Here is a 24,948-nt window from a genome sequence, read left to right as displayed (position 1 = left end):
ACAATAAATGGGATGTGGCCTTACCAGGGTTCAAACTCTACAGGAGAGATAGGTCACACAAAAAGGGTGGAGGAATAGCGCTATATATAAAAGATTCCATACCTTCAACCAGGATGGAAACAACAGTAAGGGCGAACGATTTGGAATCAGTATGAGTTAAACTACCAGGAGGAGCAGACATAAAATTGGGTCTGTACTATCGCCCACCTGGACAATCGGAAGAAATCGACCAGGACCTGGAGGCCGAACTGAGGCAGTTATGCCAAAGCGGAAGTGTGGTGGTGATGGGGGACTTCAACTACCCGGGAATAGACTGGAGCCTCGGGCACTCAAACTGTACGAGGGAGACCAAATTCATGGAGGTCACGAGGGACTGTTTCATGGAACAGCTGGTCACGGAACCAACACGGGGAGATGCCACTCTTGACCTAATATTCAACGGACTAGGGGGACCCGCTAAGGAGGTACTAGCCCCACTAGGAAACAGCGATCACAACACAATCCAGTACAGGCTAGAAATTGGACCATCAAAGGTGAAAAGAACCACAATGACAGCACTCAACTTCAAAAAAGGGAATTATGATGCCATGAGGAAAATGGTGGGAAAGAAACTCATCGATACCGCAAGGAAGATAGAGTTCGTAGAAAATGCCTGGACCCTACTCAAGGGCACGGTGCACGAAGCAGAGAACCTGTGCATCCCCAAGTTCAGGAAAGGGTGCAAGAAAAATAGTGTGGATAACAAATGCAGTGAAAAAGGCGATAAGCGATAAGAAAGCATCATTCAAAAAATGGAAAAAGGACCAGACAGAAGACAACCAAAAGGAGCATAAAAGACACCAAAAGGAGTGTCACCGAGTGGTTAGGAAAGCAAAAAGAGAATATGAAGAAAGACTGGCAGGGGAATCAACAAACTTCAAATCATTCTTCAGGTATGTCAAGGGGAAGCAACCAACTAGGGAGGAAGTAGGACTCTTGGATGATGGAGACAGAAAGGGAGTGGTAAAAGAGGAAAAGGAGATAGCGGACAGGTTAAATGAGTTCTTCACGTCAGTTTTCACAATGGAGGACAAAACCAGCATTCCGGAACCCGAGGAGATCGGAAAAGGAGATCAGGAGGAAAATCTGGTCCAACTAGAGGTGAGCAAGAAGGATGTCTTCAGGCAGATAGACAGGCTAAAGTGCGACAAATCGCCAGGCCTGACCACATTCACCCAAGGGTACTCAAGGAACTAAGGAACGAAATAGCTGAGCCACTTCGACAAATATGCAACCTATCCCTAAAAACTGGAGAGATTCCAGAGGACTGGAAAATAGCAAATGTCACACCCATCTTCAAGAAAGGCTCAAGGGGAAACCCAGGAAACTACAGGCTGGTGAGCTTGACCTCGGTCCCGGGAAAGATGATGGAAGCGCTGATTAAAGACAGCATCTGGGAACACATTAAAAAAAATGGGCAGCTAAAGTCGAGCCAACATGGCTTCTGCAAGGGCAGGTCATGCCTCACAAACTTATTATACTTCTTTGAGGGGATAAACAGCCAGGTGGATAGAGGGGAATCCATAGACATCATTTACCTTGACTTCCAAAAAGCCTTCGACAAGGTACCATACGAAAGACTGCTAAGGAAGTTATGGAACCATGGGGTGCAAGGGGAGGTCCACCGATGGATCAAAAACTGGCTGGCGGACAGGAAACAGAGGGTTGGAGTAAAGGGCCATTACTCAGATTGGCAATGGGTCACGAGCGGAGTTCTGCAGGGGTTGGTGCTGGGACCACTCCTGTTCAATATATTTATTAACGACCTGGAGGCGGGAACAAAATGTGAGGTTATTAAATTTGCAGATGACACTAAACTATACAGCAGGGTCAAAACCATGGAGGACTGCGAAGACCTCCAAAAAGATCTGACAACGCTGGAAGAGTGGGCCAAAAAGTGGCAAATGAGCTTCAACATAGGGAAATGCAAGGTCATGCATGTTGGGAAAAAGAACCCGATGTTCACTTACAAGATGGGGGGATCACTGCTAGGGGTGAGCAACCTTGAAAGAGACCTGGGAGTGATGGTGGACACAACATTGAAGGCGTCAGCGCAGTGCGCCACAGCCTCAAGGAAAGCGAACAAAATGTTGGGTATCATTAAGAAAGGTATCACGACCAGGATGAAGGAAGTCATCCTGCCACTGTATCGTGCAATGGTGCGCCCGCACCTGGAGTACTGTGTCCAGTACTGGTCGCCGTACCTCAAGAAAGACATGGCGGTACTTAAGAGAGTCCAGAGAAGAGCAACTAATCTGATAAAGGGTATGGGGGACCTCTCATATACTGACAGACTGAAAAAGCTGGGGTTTTCTCCCTGGAAAAGCGACGACTCAGGGGAGACATGATAGAAACCTTCAAGATCATGAAGGGCATAGAAAAAGTGGACAGGGACAGATTTTTCAAACTAAGGGGAACCACAAGTACAAGGGGGCACTCAGAGAAATTGAAAGGAGAAAGGTTTAGAACAAACGCCAGGAAGTTCTTTTTCACCCAGAGGGTGGTGGATACATGGAACGCGCTGCCAGAGGATGTGATAGGCAGAAGCATGCTACAGGGCTTCAAAGAAGGTCTGGACAGGTACCTGGAGGACAAAGGGATTGAGGGGTACAGATAGGAGTAGAGGTAAGGACAGGATTTGAGGTAAATTATAAAATTAGTCAGAGACCACTGTTCAGGCAGTGGGCCTGATGGGCCGCCGCGGGAGCGGACCGCTGGGCAAGATGGACCTCTGGTCTGACTCAGCGGAGGCAACTTCTTATGTTCTTATGTTAATGGTTTAAACCATCCAATAAAAAGAAAAAAAACACTTCTGTTTTTGAAGCAACAAAATATTGATATTTGTTATATTCAAGAGACTCATTTATCAGCTCTAGAGTCTCTAAAGTTAAAAGATAATTGGATAAAACATTGTTTTTATGCCCCAGCTATAAGGAAGAAAGCAGGAGTTGCAATATTGGTAAATAAAAGATGTAATGCTACTTTCAAATTTAGTTCAGCTGATCCCATGGGAAGGTGGTTACATGTAGACATGAATCTGGGAAATACTACAATGGCGTTGTTCAATGTATACGCACCTAATACGAACCAAATTGAATTTTTAAAAACTCTACAAAAATTATTGTTACCACTGGCTGTTTCAAATTTAGTTGTGGCTGGGGATTTTAATGCTCTCATAGATCCTTTTATGGACAAAAAGCCTAGTAGGAGTATGAAATCATTAGGATTAGATAATTTGGTACTAAATTGTGATTTGAAAGATATATGGTGAATATTTCATTTTAATGATCAGGAATTTTCGTTTTGTTCCCATGTTCATAAATCTTTTTCGAGAATTGATTATATATTGGTTTCAAATTCATTTGTTTAACAAGTAACACAAGCCTCCATAGATCCAATTATATTATCTGATCATGGTGGGGTGTGGATTAAAATTAAGATAATTGATAAAGAGGATAGTAGACCTATATGGAGATTTGATAATACATTGCTGGTGGAACCAAATTTTATTGAGGAAATGCAAGTGAAAATGGATGATTATTTTCAAATTAATAATACGAAGGATATCTCTATAGAAACATTATGGGATGCTTTTAAGGCAACCATGAGAGGTCAAATTATTTCTTTTTTGGCATATCTTAAAAAACAAATTAAAAAACAATTTTATAGTTTGGAACAAGATATAAAGATATTAGAGTCAAAATTAGTTGAGAAGTGGGAATATTCTACATTACAAGACCTCATGAAAGCTAAAGGGAAATATAATGAGATTTCTTCTAAGTTGATTAGAAAAGATTTATTTTCTCAACAGGCATTGTATTATGGAAATTCAAATAAGGCGGGAAGATTATTGGCAAATTATCTAAAAGCAAAAAAACGGAAAACAAAAATAGTGATGATTAAAGATGAGAAAGGGAATACTTATTCTCAAAGTGGATTGATTTTAAAACAATTTTTAAATTTTTACAAAAAACTATATTCTTCTGAGCCTTATTTAGATAAAGAGAGGGATGGTTTGAAATTTTTAAAATCAATTACGGGACCGAAAATTCCTGAGCATATAAAAGAAAGTTTAGAAAAGCCAATATTAATAAATGAATTGCAAGCAGCATTGAAGTCCCTTTGAGTTGGATCCGCTCCAGGTGGAGATGGTTTTACTGTAGAGTTTTATAAATCATTTCAAATTACCCTGTTACCATATTTATTAAATTTATATCAGACTCAACTTACTAAAGGTTGTATTATGGGTACCATGGCTGAATCATTAACTATAGTTTTGCCAAAGCAAAATAAAGATCCCACACTGGTATCAAATTACAGGCCTATTTCTTTAATTAATGTTGATGGGAAAATTTTAGCTAAGATTTTGGCTATACTTTTGGCTAAAGCTCTCCCTTTTATTATTGGTATGCATCAAACAGGATTTGTTGCTCAAAGACATTCTTCTAATAATACTAGGCTTGCATTGCATATGTTGAATTTGTCTAAAGCCTTAAAAGATCCAGTTTTTTCTGTATCACTTGATGCAGAAAAGGCTTTTGATCGTGTTGAATGGACCTTTATGTATCAAGCGATGGAATGGTTTGGTATCGGCTCAGGTTTTATACAAATGGTTCAAGCATTGTATAGTTCCCCTATTGCTAAATTATATATTAATAATAATTTTTCAGAAGGTTTTAGGTTGCAAAGGGGGGTTAGACAAGGTTGTCCTTTATCTCCTTTGCTTTTTGATATTGTATTGGAACCCTTGTTATTAGCCATTCAGCAAACAGAGGAGATACAGGGTATTCCTCATAAAGATCGGGAATATAAGATTTCGGCTTATGCGGATGATATATTGCTCTTTTTGAGAAATCCTGAGACAACCATTCCTTGCTTACTTGAAATAATTGAGAATTTTGGAAAATTTTCAGGGTATAAGATCAATTGGAATAAATCAGAAATTCTTCCACTCAATGTTCATTGTACAAAAGGTTTGTTTGATTCTTTTCCCTTTCTTTGGAAAGAGGATGGAATAAAATATTTAGGCATTTGGATTAAAAATACATTAGATGAAATAATGAAAATAAATGAAAAATCGTTATTACAGAAGGTTACGGAGATGTGTGAGCAATGGAATCCTTTACACCTTTCATGGTGGGGGAGAGTCCAAACTATTAAAATGATGATTTCACCTGTGGTTTGTTATCAGATGGGTATGTTGCCGGTATATTTTCAAGGGTCCTTTTATAAAAAATTAAATAGCATTCTTTTTAAATTTATTTGGCTGGGTACAACTCCGAGAGTGGCTTTGGTATCCTTACAAAGATCAATTTCAGAGGGAGGGGTAAATTTTCCAAATTTTTATAGGTATCATCAAGCCTTTATTTTGCGCCAAGGTATGTATTGGGTCCTCCCAGAACTCATGGAAAAACTCCCTGATTGGTTGTGGTTAGAATGGCAACTTATGTCTCCATTGCGTCTGTGCCATGTGCTTAGTATCAAACTGCCTAGCTACAGTAAAGATAATAGCATATTAGTTGATACATGGAAAACATTGCGGTATATAAGCAACTTAACAACTATTCCAATCCATAAATCTACAAATCAGTCTATATGGGTAAACTCCAAGATCCAAATTGGCGGAGAAAGGCTAGTCTGGAAGCATTGGATGATAGTAGGAATACGAATATTGGATGATGTTATTTTTAATGGTACTATGCTTGAATTTTCACAGTTGCAACATAAATTCGGTCTTAATAACTCAGAAAATTTTAGATGGTTGCAACTGAAGCATGCCATTCAGGCGGGGTTCCCTGATTGGAAAAACCTTAATAATCATTATAGTATGGAGTTTCTTTGTTTTCAGACAGACTTCTTGGGTCACCAGGCCGCCCAGTGGTACAAAGTGTTAAGTGGATTTACTAAAAAGAAATTAAAAACTGGTCTAAGAGATATTTGGAATATTGAGATCAAGCATGTAATTAATGCATCTCAATGACCACAAATTTGGTTTTGGAGGATGAGATGTACGGTGTCGGCATCTATGAGACAAACTTGGTTTTTTCTGTTGCATAGAGCATTATGGACCCCTGTTAGGTTACAAAAATTGGATAGTTCTTTGTCTAATAGATGTTGGCACTGCCATCTAGAAGCAGGAACTTTAGATCATTTATTGTTTCATTGCTCATTTATTATGAATTTTTGGAAATCAATTTGGGACCAAATTAATAATTTATTAGATAACCCAGTGGCATTATCCTATGATACTGTGATATTTGGTATGGAAATGAGAGCAAAAAGTCAGATTTCTGCAAACAACAATAAGTTATTACTTATAATGACTGGTGTTGCCATTCAGCAAATTACATATAATTGGAAGGATTGGAGGAGATTAAATTATAACTTTTGGTGGAATTCTTTATGCCATATCTATAAAATGGAAAGGTTTATTGCTTTATAACGTGGATATTTTAAAAAATTTCAGGATGTGTGGAAACCATTAACAAAGTATTGTAAGGATTAATTGAAATTGTTTCCCTTATATTTTATCAATTTAAGGTGTAGGGAGGGGGGAATATTATTATTATATGTTTTATATGAGAATGGAATATATGGGTGGGAGGGATGGGAAAGGGGAAGGGATAAAAATCTATGTAATGTATCAATGATTGTTTGTAAGTGATGAATTTATTGTTAATGTGAATGAATATTTTTAATGTAATCTTGAAAATGAATAAAGAATATAAAATAAAATAAGGCGTCATAAGGACAGAATTAAAAATCTCAATATGTAAACTTTGGAGAAAAGGCAGGAAAGGGGAGATATGTTAGTGATGTTTAAACACCTACGTGGCGTAAATGCACATGAGTCGAGTCTCTTTCATTTGAAAGGAAGCTCTGGAATGAGAGGGCATAGGATGAAGTTGAGAGGTGATAGGCTCAGGAGTAATCTAAGGGCTCCTTTTACTAAGGTGCGCTAGCGTTTTTAGCGCACGCAAGAAATTACCATGCACTATGCTTCTAGAACTAACGCCAGCTTAATGCTGGCATTAAGGTTTAGCGCATGCGGCAATGTAGCTTGCGCTATTCTGCGCATTAAAGCCCTAACGTGGCTTAGTAAAAGGAGCCCTAAGGAAATACATTTTTGCAGAAAGGGTGATAGTCATGAGTAATCTAAGGAAATACATTTTTACAGGAAGGGTAGTGGATGTGTGGAACAGTCTCCCGGAGGAGGTGGTAGAGACAAGAAACTGTCTAAATTAAAGAAAGCGTGTGATTGCTTAGAGAGAGGAAGAGATAGTGGTTACTGTGGATGGGCAGAGTGGATAGGCCATTTGGTCTTTATCTGTCATCATGTTTCTATGTTTCTTCCACTCTTTTGAAAAGGGGGGAGGGGAATTAAAATGTATACAAAAACTGAACCATAAAGAAGCCAGGCTCTGCATACAATGCAACACCACAGAAACTGTGGTGCATATCCCCCAATACTGTACAAAATATAAAGATAGTAGATGTAAATTTGAAAAAAGAGAAATAACAAATCACTTTACAAATTAACAAATACAAATAAAATGAACAATAGAAAATAAAATACCATTTTATTGGACTAATACATTTTTAAATTAGCTTTTAGAAGTCAAAACCTCTTTCCTTAAGTCAGTAAAGTATACTTGCTGTTACAGTATCCTGTCTTGACCTAAGGAAGGAGAATTTGGTCTCTGAAAGTTAGTTAAAAATGTATTAAAATTAGTCCAATACAACGATCACCGTATTTCAAGTTTAAGTTTCAAGTTTAATAAAATTTTGATTAATCGCTTAATCTTGATTCTAAGCGATGTACATAATAAAAAATACAGTGTTGGGGAAACAAAACAATGCATGACAAAAACGAATGACTATTAACAAACTTGACAAAACTAAAAACAGAAGGAAAAGGAAAAGAACTACAAGTTATTTGACAGAAAGCGAGACATTCAGGGAAAAAACATGGGGGGGGGGGGTGTGAAGTTAAAAAGCTTCAATAAAATAATAGAGTCAGATTAAAATTGACTAGATAACTAATTTTTTATTTATAAACATTTATCAACACACAGTTACAATACTACTTTATCCTAAATCAAAAAAATTTAAAATATAATTTTTTTTCCTACCTTTGTCTTGATTTTTATATAGACTCTATTAGCTGAGTTATGTGTTTGGGTATTCACATTTGCTCTAGAGTTCTCCATAGTTTATTGCAGGGGTCCCCAAAGTCCCTCCTTGAGGGCCGAATCCAGTCAGGTTTTCAGGATTTCCCCAATGAATATGCATTGAAAGCAGTGCATGCACATCGATCTCATGCATATTCATTGGGGAAATCCTGAAAACCTGACTGGATTGGGCCCTCAAGGAGGGACTTTGGAGACCCCTGGTTTATTGTAATCCACAGTCAAAAGCTTTGCTGTAGTCAATGAAGTAAAGGTATAAGGGTTTTTGGTATTCTTTGCTCTTCTCCAATATTCATCTAACATTAGACTAGGACTCAAACATGAGTTAATGGCACCTAACAACCTTTGTTGCCTGGTTTCTGCTTTCCTCATCTTCTTGTCATTTTCTTCCTTCCATCTACGGTCTGCCCCTTCCAGAAACTGTCTGCCATCCCCCTTCCATCTTTCCATTTCTCCTCCTGCCCTCCCCTCCCCCCATCCTTTGGTCAGGCATCCATTGTCTTCCCTCTGTCCCCCTCATGGTCTGGCATCTTCCATCTCTTCTTCCATCCCCCTTTCTCTTCTCTTTTCCTTCACTCAGATTTGATATCTCTGTTTCCTTCCATCTCTCTCTTCTTTATTTTCTGCCATGGTCTAAATTAAATTGTCTCTTACTATTCAGTTCTCAGTTTCCTTTTTTTCACTGTGTCTACCCACAGATTGCCACCCCTTTCCTTCATCCCTCCACTATCTTACTAACTCTCTTGGAAGTACAAAGATCTTCAAGTTTGGCCATTTGGAGCAGTTCCTGGGGCAGAAAATCCTTTTTCTCCATTCAGTTGCAGTGTAACAGAGCTGGCAGGCAGGCACTTCACAGATTGCAAGTACACCTCCATTATTTCCTATGGGAGATTCAGGGTGGTCTGTGGAACTCTGTAAAACTTATTTTTCAGAGTTTCTGAGGGTAGGATTCAGGTCTCCCACTTCACCAAAACCCAAATTTCTATTTTTTTATTTTTAGACTTTCTGTATTTTTGTTGTTTTTGGTATGAATTTGTTGGCAGCAGCTATCTTGGTTTTTAATCAAACTTTTTTTCAAAGTTTGATTTCTGCCTCAAAATCCCTTGATGTTGCTGCAAATTGATTGGGATGGACTCCTCAGCCCCTAATATGTTACTGCATATATGTGTTGTACTAAATTGGCACTACAATGTGTATTGCGTGTCGCAGCATGCTGGGGGGAGGGGTGGGAGCTTTGGGCTTCATTTCCTCTGGGTCCTCCAGGGCTGAGGAGCCAGCATGAGTCTGTGTTTTGGGCTATAGATCTTATCCACTGTCCATTCTAGATACTGGCACCAAACACCTGCATTCTGAGTCTAGGGATTCTTTTGGCATGGCAGAGGCACCTTAGCTGGACTCAGCAGTGACCGCGGGTGTTCATTCTTCCCCAATTTCCTTTGGCTTTTTTGGAGAGCATGTTTTTCGGAGCTGGCTCATTTGATGAAGCAAGCAGGTGCATTACCTCCTTCCAGGCTGGTCACTCTGGTGCCCGAGGTCCCTGTGTGGGAGCTGTCTCCTCTAATTATGACCGATCTCGATTACATTAATTGTCACATGGATATTATGCCTATCCTGTCTCCTGACACTGTATCTCTTTTGGATGCTGCTGCTGCTACCCTTGCAGGGACTTGTCAGCCCAATACCTCGGAATGTCCAGATTTGGATGAGAACCCCACCATCTGCAGACGTTTTAAGTCAGTCTCTGTCCACCATTTAATGCTGATGCCCTGAAAAGGCTTAAATTGGACTCTCAGCCTTCTATGTCTCAGTGTTCGGTCATGGACCGTACTAATGTGCGGTCCTCCTTTTTCCATTCCACGTGCAGCTTTTTCATCAAGTGACAGGCCATTGGGATTCCAGAAAGCTCTTTCAAACTCTAAAACTCTGGCCACTCTTTCTCCATTGGCTTCGGTAGTTCAGCACCTTTGAGCAGCCAAAGGTGGATTCCGCCATGACACAGATCACTCAGCACAAGGCCCTCCCTGCTTAATGACTCCAAGATCACAGCATGCTCATTATCTTGAAAAGACTTTTTGAGTTGGCTTCTTCAGGTATCAAGGCTGCGGTGGCAGCCTTCTTTGTGGCACCTGCTTGTCTCTTGAGATTGGTGTACTCTCTATGGAGGACAATGCCTTCCCTCACATGGTGATGGATGGTGTGACTTATGTGGAGGATGACCTTTATGATCTCTTCAGTGTTCCCAGTAAGGTCTCGCCTTACAAGGTGTCGGCATGTTATTGGGCTGGGGACTCCGCCTCCAAAGTCATTTTCAGCAGGGTCAGCTTCTTTTTGGAAGAGGCCTAAGTGTCCTTGGAAAAGGCCAAAGCGACCTCCTGGTCAGTGTTGCTGACCAAACTTAGGGAGGGGACCGTAGTACTTTTTGTCCCTCCCGCAGCTTTCATCAGGGATCCTCGGGCTTTTCCACCCACACATATATTCCCAGAGATACTATCCCCGTTGCCACACTTCTAATTCAAGACATCCTCAGGCATCTAGATCCTGTGTCACTGCTGCCCCTAATTTAAAAAAAAAAAGCTCCAATGACGCCAGAAATCAGGTGGGGCTCCTTCTCTCAGTTTTACCAAGAGTGGTCTTGCGTATCCTCAGATCAATGGGTGCTGGATATCGTTAAAGAGGGGCACAAGATGGTCTCCGGATTTATTTCTGTACTCTCCAGCAGGTCGGCTGGAGCAGGAGTCAAAGGTCTGTGCTACCTTGCAACATCTCTTTGACATAAGAATTAAGAACATAAGAATTGCTGCTGCCCCAAGATGGCATTTGGTATCTGCTGACTGAACAGACACTGTGAGAGTCGCCATTTTCTTGGGCGGATTTCTACATTGGTTTTCATGCGATGCCGAAGAAACGGGGTAGGAGTACTGCTGTAGCCTTGCAGCGCATCGTAAACCCCCCTCTCGCCTAAATTGAGTGGTTTTTGTAGTGACTGGAGAGGGAGCCAGAGACGGTGGGGAGTCGCCAGCTGGAGCCATCGACGCAGACCCAGAAGTCCTTGGGCTGGAAACCACCCTGAGCCCCGACCTGAAGCATCCACCTCCCCCGCTGCTGAGTGCTAGCTCACCACGTGAAGGGAGTGAGCTCGAAGCAGCAGCATTCCCTGACTGAGAGGCTGTACCATCTGGGAGCCTGTGGATGGAGGTCTCAATGGACTTGTTAAGTCTAGAGACTGCATCAGCGGCGAGAATAATGATGGGAGGGAAAAACCAGGACCAGCAGATTGAAAGTGGTCAAGGTGAGCTGAGACAAAGCTTGCATGAACTTTCCTTTCATTATGTGAAGCCAGCTGAAGTGACCCTCAATATGGGACTTGGTTTCCAAGCTAGGAGACTCATTGTCTAAACAGATTAAGGATGGGGAAAAGAATTTAAAAACTCAGAAACAAGTAATAGAAGAAAATAAACAAGAAATTTCCAATGTTAAATTAAAAATAGGAGAAATAGAGAAAGAAGTGACTGAGGTTAAACAAGTTCAATTGACAATAATAAATGAAAATCAGATTATTAAAAGGAAATTGGAAACAGTAGAAAATAGTTATCAAGCCAATAACCTGCGCTTGCTGAATTTTCCAAGAATTTCCTCTATAAGTCCAAGGGAAATGATAAAGAGGTACTTTATGGAGATTTTGAACATTCCTGAGGACTCAATACCTCCTTTTACTCGGGTGTATTATCTGCCGAGTAAAATATTGGATCAGCAAGTGGAGGATAAGATTCAGCCTGAGCAGGAACCTCAATTAGATTTGACTGCAATGTTGGAAGTATCTGATAAGGACTTGGCTATACCAGCAACTCTTCTATTATCAAAGACATTATTGCCAGACAAAGAATGGATATTAAAAATGTTTTTTAAAAATAAATTCAAGGAGTTTCTAGGTTTGAAAATCCAAGTTTTCCCAGATGTTAGTAAAGAAACTCAAAATCGTAGACGTCAATTTCTTTTATTGAAACCAGGTGTTGCTCAGCTAGGTGGTATTTTCTTCTTACGTTTTCCATGTAAATGTGTAGTAAGGTACCGAGATAATAAATATGTGTTTTTTGAACAGGCTCAACTTACAATTTTCCTGACACTGAAACCCCTGGAAAGGAAGGAACAACAACGGCTAGTTAAAGTAGAAATATAAGCCCCTTGAATCAGTCATCAGATACCTCCTTTCTTATTTTGTTTAAAGTTTATTCTTTGAATTCACTCAGAGTCTTGGATCATTTGAGGACTTGAGAATGTGTGAATAGAGTGAAGTTATTGAAAATGAATTTTCTTTTACTAGTCTTTATAAGGCGTTCTATTCATATAATCTTTCTGTACAAAATGTTTGACTTTGTTAAAATGTAAAATTGATAAATAAATAAAGAAGAAAAAAATAATTGCCGCTGCTGGGTCAGACCAGTTGTCCATTGTGCCCAGCAGTCCGCTCACGTGGCGGCCCTTAGATTAAAGACCAGCGCCCTAACTGAGACTGGCCTTACCTATGTACGTTCTGGTTCAGCAGGAACTTGTCTAACTTTGTCTTGAATCTCTAGATGATGTTTTCTCTATAACAGCCTCCGGAATAGCGTTCCAGTTTTCTATCACTTTCTGGGTGAAGAAGAACTTCCTTACGATTGTACAGAATCTATCCCTTTAACTTTAGAGAGTGCCCTCTCATTCTCTCTACCTTGGAGAGGATGAACAACTTGTCTTTATCTACTAAGTCTATTCCCTTCATTATCTTGAATGTTTTGATCATGTCCCCTCTCAGTCTACGCTTTTCAAGGGAGAAGAGGCCCAGTTTCTCTAATCTCTCACTGTACGGCAACTCCTGTAGCCCCTTAACCATTTCTCTGGACTCTTTTGAGTAGTGCTGTGTCCTTCTTCATGTATGGCGACCAGTGCTGGATACAGTATTCCAGGGGAGGGCGTACCATGGTCCGGTACAGCGGCATGATAACCTTCTCCGATCTATTTGTGATCCCCTTCTTAATCATTCCCAGCATTCTGTTTGCCCTTTTCACCCCCGTGTATTCGTGTATAAGATTTTTGTTACCGACATGCATCACCTTACACTTATCCATGTTAAACCTCATTTGTCATGTTGCGGCCCATTTCTCGAGTGTGTTTGTCACATTGCAGGTCTTCGCAATCCTCCTGCATCTTCACTACTCTGAATAACTTCGTATCGTCTGCAAATTTAATCACCTCACTCGTCGTACCAATTTCCAAGTCGTTTATAAATATGTTGAAGAGCACGGGTCCAAGCACCGAACCCTTCGGCACTCCATGCGTGACGCTTTCCAGTCCGAGTATTGCCCATTTATCTCCACTCTCTGTTTCCTATCTGCCAGCCAGTTTTTGATTCACGTGAGTATTTCACCCTCAATTCCATAGCTCGCAATTTTTCAAAGTTGTCGTTTATGCGCAACCTTGTTGAATGCCTTCTGAAATACAAAATATACAATGTCGACTGGGTCACCCTTGTCTATCTACCTATTTACTCCCTTGAAGAAGTCCAGCAAGTTCATCAAGCAAGATCTTCTGAGTGATAGAGTCCGTTCCGGAAAATGAATTGGGCTTAGCCAGATACTCCTTATACATCATTGTGCCAGAGACAGGCTTGGAGGACTGAAGACTCCTTTGGGACCTTTCCGAATAGAAACCGTGCACACAGTCATTGCTGCTGTCTCTCCCAGGGTATTTCTGGCATCCTTGGATCTCACGGAGGCATACCTCCATATTCCAGTCTATCCAGAGCATCGTAGGTTACTACGTTTCCATATTCTGTGACAGCATTTCCAGTTTGCAGCTCTGCCCTTTGGGCTCGCAACAATGCCTCTATCTTTCGCTAAGGTGGTGTAGTTGTAGTGGCTTTTCTCTGCACACAGGGTGTCCAAGACTATCCTTACTTGGACGACTGGTTGACCTGGGCTCCATCTCGGCAGGAATGGGTGTGAGAGATGGAGATGATGGTGTCTCTGCTACAATGCTTAGGTTAGATTGTCAAGTTCAAGAAGCCAGTTACTGCCATCGCAGACTTTGGAGTATTTGGGCATTCTCTTTAACACCTGCAGGGCTGAGTGTTTCTTTCCGAGCTACGCAGACAGTAACTTCAGAAGCTGTCTCAGCCGGGCATTATTTGCAGGTGCTGGGGTCTACGATGGCCTTCCTGGTGGTGGCCCTTGGGTCAGAGTGCCCATGCACCCTCTACAAGTCTCTCCTCTTTTGGTGGTCTCTGTAGCATCATCCCCTTCAGATGCCGTTCCCCTGGACAAAACCAGCTTGTAGCAATCTCTGCTGGTAGCTTCAGTGTGAGGCTCTCGGCCAGGGAACTCCTCTTCGGCCACAGAGCAGTTAACTTATGATGGATGGCAGCCTATAGGGCTGGGGTAGCATAACATAAAAATTTATTTCTATACCGCAATTACCTTTAAGTTCTATGCAGTTTACAAAAAAAATAAATAAATAAATACAATGGAATATGAAGTTTTATTACCTAAATATCAAGTGAACAGGTACGTTTTCAAATGTCTCCTGAAAAGTTGGTAAGTACAAGAAGCCGCGATCAAAAGACTCAAATCCTTATTCCAAGATGCTGCCTAGTATGACAAAAGATGGTGACGATATCTTTTAAATTTATACCCTTTAACCGATGGAAAGATAAATAATGCATGTGAGTGTCTGGAGTATTTAATATTAGCACATGTAAACAAATCTATAAAGTAGTTAAAACCTTGTAACAAATACAGCCAAACTTAAGTCTGACCTGAGTCTCCATCGGCAACCAGTGGAGTTCATAAGCAAAAGGAATAACATAATCATACTTTTTTTTTTAAAGTATGCTACATTCTGAACAATACGGAATCTGTACAATTTTTTTGTGTGCCAGCCAAGTAGACGATATTACAGTAGTCTAGCTGACTCAAAACCGAAGATTGAACTAACAGGCTAAATGAGGAGGCATCAAAATACACTCTAATAGTGCACAGTTTCCATAATGTATGAACATCTTTTCATGTTTGAACATCCATTTGGTTCTTCATAGTTAAAGTCTGATCCAAAATTATACCTAAGATCTTAATAGTTTGTTGGATTGGATAGGTTATTAAATTTAGAACCAATGATGTTTCAGAACAATTTTGGCATGGGGATGCATAGAAGAATTTTGTTTTTTTCTGAATTGAATTTCAATTTCAATTCAGTTATCCACAGTTCAATGATTAAGAATACTTCAGTAACCAAATGAGTGATCAGAAATAAAGAGTTCGAAATAAGAATCAAAATGGTTATATTGTCAGCAAAGCTAAACATCTGTTGCAATAATCTGTTACCCAGTGAGGCCAAATAAAAAAAGTAAAGGGGAAAGTGGAAGACATTGTAGAGCACCACATGAATTACTCCAACTGATGGAAAAACATCCTTAACACGAACCTGATAAATACACACTGTAAGAAAACCCCAAAAACTATTCTAAAACTTTGTCACGAATGCCTATCGCCTCCAAACATTCTAATAAATTTTTTATGATCAACTAAATCAAAAGCAGAGCTCAAATCAAACTGTGTTATAAGAGCATCAATGCCTTTATTAAACAAATTATACACATTTTCAAGAATAGCAGCGATCACTGTCTCAGTGCTATGTAAAGGCCTAAAACCTGATTGAGTTTCATGCAGAAGAGAGTGATGCTCCAAATATTCAAGTAACCAGGAGTAAATGAGACCTTACAGTATCTTTACAAAAAAAAGGGATGAATGCAATTTGCGCTGCAGAAAGAGCCGGAAGATGTAACATTCCCCAGTGAAACAGTATGCAAGCTTCCTGGCTCAAGGGAGCACAATTGGCCTGTAATTTGTAACTGTTGCTATGGATTCTTTAGAAACATAGAAACATGATGGCAGATAAAGGCCAAATGGCCCATCCAGTCTGCCCATTTAGGTTTTTCAGGTATAGGGGTAGTTATAATATGTCCATCTGTTGTAAGAAATAAACCAAATTCCAATATACCAATTAAATAGTCTAGCTTAGCTAGCTGGAAATTTGGTGGCACTACTTTCATGATCGTTGAAGGGCAAGAATACAAAATGACTTTGCATACTTCTGTTTCATTCAGGGGCAGTGGGCTACCATGTCAGAAGCTTTGGTCAATCTGGAGCTTCGGACCATTTGGCTGGCTTTTCTCACTCTCCTGCCTACTCTGACAGGGAAAGAGGTATGAGTGCTCTTTGACAATGCCATGGCGGTGGCGTATGCGAATCATCAAGGGGGCACTAGAAGCGCTTCCTTGGACCAGAAAGCGTGCATACTGTTTCACTTGGCAGTGTTATATCTTCTGGCACTCTCTGCAGCACATATGTCTAGAGTTGAAATCATAAATCCAGTCTTCCTCAGTCGATAAGAACTGCACGAAGAGAATCCTGTCTTATCATGCAGTGCTATAGCCTGCCACAGCTGGACTTGATGGCTTCAGCCAGGACCTCGTAACTCAGGCACTTCTTCAGTTGAAGAATAGAGCATATAAATTTAGGTCTGGACGCCTTAGTTCTGCTCTGCCCAGCTCACGACCTCCTCTATGTGTTCACTCTGTGGCCTCTCGGTTGATCTGCTGGATAGTGTTAGATGGAGACTACATGGTGCTTTGGTCTTTTGGCATAGCTCTTGAGCGCTCAGCCTTGATGGAGCATGGTTATTCTGATGTGTCCATTTCAACCTTTTTGAAATCTAAGAAAACCTTTACTTTGGCTTCTTATGCCATAGCCTTGAAGGCTTTCCGACAGTGGTGTGCCACAGACCCAGTAGAGCCTAAGCAGTGATTCTGTCTTTTCTTCCAGTGGGCTTAGATATAGGTTTAGCTGTGGCCTCCCTTAAGGTTCAGGTAGCAGGCTTTTCATGCTTCTGAGCACATAGGGGTTCCAGTTCACTTATTGTTCATCCCAATTTGACTAAATTTTTGAGAGAGGTGCTTCACATGCAACCTCACTTGCATCTTTCTTTCCCTTTATAGCATCTTAACCTCATTCTGCAGGGCTGTGTGAAAACTCCATTCAAGCCACTTAATGTTGCTTCTCTTCTGGATCTGACAATCAAGTCTGTGTTTCTGGTCACCATTGTCTCGTTACAGTGTGTTTCAGAGCTTCAGACTTTTTCGTACAGTAAACCCTTTCTACAGATCACAGAAATGGGGATGGCTCTCTGGACAGTACCTTCTTTTCTATCGAGGGTGGTTTCTGGTTTCTATGTCATCCAGGAGGTTCATTTGCCTGCATTTGACTTTATGGGATTGGTGCAAAAGTGTCATATCTTCTGCAAATTGGACATCAGGAGAGTCTTGCTCTACTATTTGGAGAAGACTAATGGCTTTTGTCCGTCTGATCATCTCTTCGTCCTGACTATTCCATCTTGATCAGATGGACCGGCTTCTAAGTCCACAAACACCCTTTAGATTGGTATGGACATTTCTGCAACTTACATCACCCGCAGTAGGCAGCTTCCAGTTTCCCTTACAGCCCACTCGACTAAACATGTTGCTGCCTCATTGGCAGAGTCTCGAGCAATTCATCCACATGAAATTTGCAGGGTAGCTACTTAGACCTCTCTTCATACCTTTACCTGGTTTTACCGAATGGATGGAGCAGCTCGTTCTGATGCCGTTCTTGGGACCTCGGTGTTGTGGGCAGGCTCTTATCTCCCTAGATGTTGCCTTTGCTTTGGTATGTCACCTAGAATCTGGAAGGGACCTAACAGAATGGAAGATTAGGGTTTTACCTTTGATAATCTTCTTTCTGTTTGTCCTTGTAGGATTCCATATGACACGCCTTCTCTGTGCAAGCTCCATTGTGTCAGAATCATCTGCTTTTCTTTCTGCCTTGGTTATTCTCCTTACAAGCTTCAGGATCTTCCAGAAAGTCAACAGATCCTGGGGGCATTTCGCTGTTCTGTGAGTATGCATCTTGCTGATGGCTGTTTCATGTGGCTGCTCGTTGCACACAGCAGTTTAGTTCTACATTGTTCCTCAATGTCTTTTCTGTGTTGTATTTTGCCCATTTATTACTTGGTTTTATATTTTGCAGAGCTGATCTTAACAGAAATTGCTTGTTGCTGGAGAGGTTCCCCTGTACCCCCTTATTTGTCATGGATTGGTTCTGGTATGGTTGATTGGCTTTGGGACTGAAATGTGGGGGGGCTCTAACTCATTTTCTAAGGTAGGAGGAGCACATGCTCATTACAGTGTTTGGATTTCTTCAGCTTCTGGATTGCGGGAAAGGAATGAACATCTAGAGCAGGGGGTCTCCAAAGTATGGCCCGTGATATTTTATCCAGCCCACGGAAGAATTGTGTAGAAATGCGCCAATTGGACTAATTTTCCAATGAGAATCAGAAAAAAAAAAAGGGGTGTTGATAGATTTCAAATGCATTAATTAAAATTTTGTTCAAAATATATTGATATTCCATATTATGTTAATATTAATATTATTTATCATTTTATTTAATGCTGAATCGTAATTGTATACTTCATGGTATTTCTTTGCACTTGTTCAGCCTCGATCAACAGTGCCAATTTGTGGCATTGTAGGTAGCTCTGGTGCTAAGACTAATTGCATAAATTTATATTTAAAGGTGCGTATTCACTTATTCACACATTTGCTTGTATGGAGTTCTCATGATTTTAATAACTTCATAATTATTTATAAATGTATTCTCTTTTACAGTTTTAACATGAATGGGGAAAAGAAAAGTTGATAATGAATGTCGTGTGTTTAATGAAGAATGGGACATAAAATACTTCTTCATATAATCAAAGTCAAAGGATAAAGCCGTATGTCTCATTTGTAGACACTGTTGCTGTGTTGCAAGAATACAATATATGCCGTCGCTATGAAATAAAACATGCTTCAATGTTTTCACAATTTAAAGAAAAGGAGCGTTCAGATAAATTTGAATCATTATGTTGTTGTCTGCTTTCTCAGCAAGACTTATTGATGAAAGCAAACTCAGAAAATGAAGCCTTAACCTTGGTAAGCTACAAGGTTGCTTATGTGTTGGCTAAAAGAGGAAAACTATTCATCAATGGCAATTTCATCAAAGAATGTATGATGGAAGCAGTGGCTTAGTTATGCCTAGAAAAAACTTACTCCCTCTTCTACGAAACTGTGCTAGCAGTTTCTAGCGCAGGAAGCCATGCTAAATGGCCCACACTGTTCCCGACACTTATAGAGTTCCTATGAGCATCGGGAGCATTGCGGGCCATTCAGCATGGCTCTCTGCACTAGAAACTGCTAGTGCAGTTTCGTAGAAGAGGGGGTTAATCTTTTTAAAATAAGTCTTGCGTCAAATACTATTGCTTGTCAGGTCAAAAATATGGGAAATAGCATTATCCAGCAAGTTGTAGGCAAAGCACAATGTTTTAGTCGGTATTCTCTCATGCTGGATGAATCAACTGATGTTTCTAATACCTTGCTGGATTAAAGGGTATGCCCAGTACGCACGTGCCTAGGGCCCAAAATTGTCAGGGGGCCTGCTGAAGGAGGGCAAAAAGAGCAGCTGCCTTGGGGGTCTCCCTTGCCCTCACCTTCATGGGTCACCTCTCTTTCCAATTTTTTTTTCCAAACGGCGATGGGCCCCAGCATTGACAGTAAGTATATTCAGCGACTGCTATTTTGCAAGCGGTGCTTAGCCCAAAACTTCCCCTGACGCAGCTTCCTGTTTCCGCCTGGGTGGCTCACATCAGAGGGGAAGCTTTGCCTGAGCAGCACCGCTTGCAAGATAACTGTTGCCGAACTTACTTGCTGTTGATGCCGGGGCCTGTCACCATTTGAAAAACAAACAAACATCGGAATGCAAGGTGACCCACAAAGGTGAGAGAAAGGGAGGGAGATGGGCCTGGGCTGGAGGGACAGATAGAGAGAGAAGGGGCATATGATGTAAGTGGGAAGAAGGGAGAGAGAGAGAGAGAGAGAGAAGGGGACAAATGGTGGAAGTGGGGAGGAGGGAGGGAGAGAGAGAAGAGGGCAGAAAATGGAAGTGGGAGAAGAGAGAGAATAGGGCAGATGATGGAAGTGGGGAGAAGGGAAAAAGAGAGAGAGAAGGGGGAAGATGATGGAAGTGGGGAGAGGGAGAGAGAAAAGGGCAGACATTGGATGTCAGTTACATAAAATTGTGGAACACGTAGATAAACATGATTTAATGAGACGGAGTCAGCATGGGTTCAGCCGAGGGAGATCTTGCCTCACCAATTTGCTTGACTTCTTTGAAGGTGTGAATAAAAATGTGGATAAAGGTGAGCAGTTGATGTAGTGTATCTGGATTTTCAGAAAGCTTTTGATAAAGTTCCTCATGAAAGGCTCCTGAGAGAATTAAAGAGTCATGGGATAGGTGGCAAAGTACAATTGAGTATTAGGAATTGGTTATTGGATAGAAAACAGAGGTTAGGGTTAAATGGTCATGTTTCTCAATGGAGGAGAGTAAACAGTAGAGTGCCGCAGGGGTCTGTACTGGGACCGGTGCTAATTAACTTATTTATAAATGATCTGGAAATTGGAATGAAGAGTGAGGTGATTAAATTTGCAGATGACACTAAATTGTTCACAGTTGTTAAAACGCATGCGAAAAATTGCAGGCAGACCTTAGGAAACTGGAAGACTGGGCGTCCAAGTGGCAGATGAAATTTAATGTGGACAAATGCAAAGTAATGCACATTGGGAAGAATAACCTGAATCACAGTTACCGGATGCTAGGGTCCACCTTGGGGGGGTTAGCACCCAAAAAAAAGGATCTGGGTGTCATTGCAGACAAAACGATGAAACCTTCCAACTAATGTGTGGCAGTGGCCAAAAAAGCAAACAGGATGCTAGGAATTATTTAAAAAAGGGATGGTTAAGACTAAGAATGTTATAATGCCCCTGTATCGCTCCATGGTGCGACCTCATCTGGAGTATCGCGTTTAAATTCTGGTCTCCTTTAGCTCAAGAAAGATATACCGGTAGTGGCGCTAGAAACGGTTCAAAGAAGAGAGACCAAGATGATAAAGGGGATGGAACTCCTCTCATATGAGGAAAGACTAAAAAGGTTAGGGCTTTTCAGCTTGGATAAGAGGCAGCTGAGGGGGAGTTATGATTGAAGTCTACAAAATCCTGAATGGGTACAAGTTAATTGATTTTTCACTACGTCAAAAATTACTAGGGGACACTCAATAAAGTTACAGGGAAATACTTTTAAAACCAATAGGAAGAAATTTTTTTTCACTCAGAGAAATAGTTAAACTCTGGAATGCATTGCCAGAGGTTGTGGTAAGAGCGGATAGCGTAGCTAGTTTTAAGAAAGGTTTGGAAAATTTCCTGGAGGAAATAGTCTGTTATTAAGAAAGACATGGGGGAAGGCACTGCTTGCCCTGGATCGGTTGAACTGAAACTGGTCCCCTTTCCCATATTTGACTGCCCTGGATCGGTAGCATGGAATATTGCTACTCCTTGGGTTTTGGCCTGGTACTAGTGACCTGGATTGGCCACTGTGAGAACGAGCTACTGGCTTGAAGGACCATTGGCCTGACCCTGTAAGGCTATTTTTATGTTCTTATAATAACAACCTTTGGTTATGGTATTTTTTATTAGAGTACACATGTGCTCTAAAATTTTAAAAGAAATCCTGCATTTTTGAAAGATGGCAGTGACTCCAAGACAGAGATTGTATTGTGTTATTTTGAGAGGGTTGCAGAATTTGTTGTTTGCACAGAATTCCTCCAAGCCGTGTATTATTTTATAATACTTCAGGAGTTACACAGAATTACAGAATGGTGTTCAACAGATCCCCTCCCAGAAGAGTGTCAAAGGCAGAATTGGGATATGAACCCTGACTTCACTCCTTTGCAGGCCATTTGTTCTATGCATGGGAATAGATCTACTTTTTGGAACATGGTAAAAACCAGGACTTGCAGGATTCTCAGATCTCCAGGATGTAGGGCAGAATGGATGCTCATTTTTTAATGACAGCAACAGGTACTTGTAACTCAGACTGGCGACTGTCAGGGACAGGATGCTAGACTCAAATGGACCATGTTTAATTGAGTATGGCATTTCTCATGTTCCACCTCAAAAGGCAGCTTCCTATGCAGATAATTTTCCCCCTCTGAACCTCCCAGATAGATTAGAACAAAGTGATTCATCCTGGATCTTGGATATTATGCCTTTTCATATGCATGGAATTCTATGTGAAAAAACATCAGAAGTGAATCTGACCAACTTGTTCAGTAGAGGTGATGGACAAGATAATAACGATAAAATTCTGTTTGCTTCCTGTACGGGTCAGAGTAGGTTACCGTGAGTCCTTCGGTACAGCAGAGAGCGCTGTGGTAAGTCAAGGTTCACATCCCCTAGAAAGAAAACGGCCTTTTACCCGCCCTCCTTTTGCTGGAGTGGGGTTGTTTTTTTATGTGTTGCTAAGATTATAGTACAGTATTGATGATCTTACGCAATGTGAGATTGTGACGCTGATTGGCTGATAAACAGCCAATCAAGAAGGCGGAGTAGTTTGAGCTCATAAGGTGCATTGGGAGCCAGAATAGAGTGCGGAAGCACAGTGATCGGGAGTGTTGTCGCAGGTAGTGCATACTCAAACAACTTGGCATAGTACTTATTACATTTGTACTTGTGTTTTGCCAGAGTAAACGTAAAAAATCCGCATATGGAGTGCTTTCTCTCGCTGAGTGGTTTATTTCAGGGGGAAAGTGGCACTGTTGAATTCAAGGTTTCTGGGATTTTGTTTTTGGTGGGTGGCTAGCTATGAGCTTTACATTTATCTCCCCAGTCTCAGGTACTCCCTAAATAATGGTCCTAGTATCCAGGATTTCTTGTCAAATCTTAGACCGCTCTAGTTATGGAGAGAGGGCTTGTTTGATTAAAAATTTTAAAAAAACCTGTAAAATCTCTTGAACAGCAGAGCCAGTTTTTGCTTTTTGTATATTTTAGTGTGTGTTAGGGTGAGAGAGTTTCGAGGAGCACTGTATAGTATGTGGATGAAAGGAAGTTTGAAAAACACGGTATATTGTAGGGCTGGGGGCATTTTGAGGTTCACTGTACTCTGTGTGTTACGAGCTTTGAGGAGCACCAAATCTGTTCTGGGCTCGTTGGGGACTACAGAGAAAACAAATTAAATAAATATAGCACACATGGAAGAGCTTTAAAGACGCCCCCGTTTGGTGAACTGGAAGGCGTGCATGTGTGTGTAGGGTTATGAAAAACACTGCACTGTGAGGAGCCAAGCGAAACATATACTCTTGTGATGGTGAGGGATTTGTGACAAGCAAAGTATCCTGTGTGCTTGTGGGGAGAACTGTGAAGAGACCACAGCATAATGTTTGGGTGACCAGAGAATTTGATAGAGGATGTGTTCTAGATGTTGTCTACCTGGATTTCACCCAATGGCGTAGCAAGGGTAGGAGGTGTGCAGGGCAGTGGTGCCCCTGCTCCCCCCTCCCCATGTATGTTTTCCCTTTTCTCTAATCCTAACCCTAATCCTCTTTAACTCTCTCTAGAGCCAGAGATATGAAAGGGGGGGGGGGTTTCAAGAGGTGTTGGTGCCGACTGCCCAACCTCCCTAACTGCACCACTGATTTCAGCAAAGCTTTTGATAAGCTTCCTCATAGGAAGCTCCTAAACTAGAGGACATAATATGAGGAGTAATGCCAGGAAATATATTTTTCATGGAGATGGTGGTGGATACTTGGAACGCCCTCCCTATAGCGGTGGTAGAGGCAAAAAAAAGTGCAGGAGTTCAAAAATGCATGGGAAAAAAAGCTAGTTATCCTCTTCATAACCTCTTATTTCTTATTATGTCCTTCCCTCATTTATTGAATTACCTGCAAACCGTGTCGAGCTCTATCTTTCTGGAGATGATGTGGTATACAAACTTAAGGTTTGGTTTAGTTTAAAAATAAAAAGGCTCTTTAAATAGAAGGAGGGATATAGTATCAACACAAAACAGATCAACAACTATAACTTAATTTCCAGCGCAATAGGTGAGACATTCTAGAGCAGTGTTTCGCTTGTTGGGGGTATGCGACCTGGCCTTCGGTGGGGCAGGCAGGGACCCCGTCGTGCAACTTTAATTTTAGGACAACCTGGAAGACAGGGAAGGGGAGCAACGGAAGGGGCATGGACATAGGACACAGAAGGGTGGGAATAGAAAGGGAGAATTGATGGGCATGAGTGTGTGAGTGAGAGATGGTGCATATGAAGAAAGGAAGAAAGGAAAATTGGGCAGAGAGAGAGGAATGAGGGACATGCAAGGGGAATAGAAGGATGAGGGAGAAATGTTGGATATGGTGGTGGAGAGGGCAGATTAAGGGGGAGGAATATTGGACATAATGATGGAGGGAGAGATGCGGCATAGTGCTGGAGAGGGATGATAGGAATGGGCATGGGGCTGGTGGGCAGTGGTGTAAAATGCTGCACATGGTCCCGGGGGATGAGAGAGGGAGAAATGTTGGATGTAGCAGTAGAGGGGGTGGGAGAGATGCCTGGATCTCTCAAGACAGATGGCCAGTGAGAGAGACATATTGCCAATAGCGGTGGAGGAGAGAGGAAGAAAAGTTGGACTAATAGAGGGACAGACAGACAGAGAGAGAGAGAGAGAGAGAGATGTTGGTTGGGGAAGGGAGGAGAGGAAGTGTGTAGGAGGCAGAAAGAAAGATATATTGGATGCC

The 24,948-nt window shown here is 41.3% G+C and overlaps 1 protein-coding gene across 2 annotated transcripts in view; it reads left to right on the top strand.

The window, feature by feature from the left end:
• The first annotated feature begins 22,652 nt into the window (after positions 1-22,652).
• Positions 22,653-24,948, top strand: part of EXD3 (exonuclease 3'-5' domain containing 3) — a 411,655-nt gene continuing 409,359 nt past the window's right edge. Inside the window, exon 1 of one of the 2 annotated variants that reach the window (XR_004540939.1) lies at positions 22,653-22,845. The gene's annotated coding sequence lies outside the window, so the exon portion shown is untranslated. The remainder of the gene's footprint in view (positions 22,846-24,948) is intronic. The other variant, XM_033961769.1, reaches the window with a different exon arrangement.

The sequence above is a fragment of the Geotrypetes seraphini genome, chromosome 10 (assembly GCF_902459505.1).
Source record: "Geotrypetes seraphini chromosome 10, aGeoSer1.1, whole genome shotgun sequence".
Classification (NCBI taxonomy): domain Eukaryota; kingdom Metazoa; phylum Chordata; class Amphibia; order Gymnophiona; family Dermophiidae; genus Geotrypetes; species Geotrypetes seraphini.
This window is presented reverse-complemented; position numbering and strand designations above follow the sequence as displayed.